Raw genomic sequence first — 478 nt, forward strand, 5'->3', positions numbered from 1 at the left:
CACTTTCCGGCTCCTATTACCTTTCAGAAACATGCAACAATTAGCAAATGTTTTTTGCTGGCAAAGCAATCCCTACTATCTGAAATATAAACCAAAACTTTTCTGGAAATATGTTCTTAAAATGAATTTTTATAAGCATTTTTTCTTAAATCTTCAATGGAACTCTATAATTTCGAATCTTATTAGTACGCCTAAAATGAAAAATAACGTAAAATCACATTTCATAAGTTAACAGGGGAACGAAAAACGTTACATATGCTATAACTCTTCATTGTGACAAAATTTTAATTTTGGTTAAAACATGGTTATATCTAATAGTTGAATCTTAAAATGTTCAATTTTCCGATGATGAATTTTTTTGCATTTCAAGTGGCGATACATTTGTTAATGAAAACCCAGCGAAACATTGTACATTGTTGGAAAAACATTTAGTCTGGCAACTAATGAGAAGGAGCAATGAAGTAAAATTGAAGAAACG

Source organism: Bactrocera neohumeralis, chromosome 3 (assembly GCF_024586455.1).
Source record: "Bactrocera neohumeralis isolate Rockhampton chromosome 3, APGP_CSIRO_Bneo_wtdbg2-racon-allhic-juicebox.fasta_v2, whole genome shotgun sequence".
Taxonomy (NCBI): Eukaryota; Metazoa; Arthropoda; class Insecta; order Diptera; family Tephritidae; genus Bactrocera; species Bactrocera neohumeralis.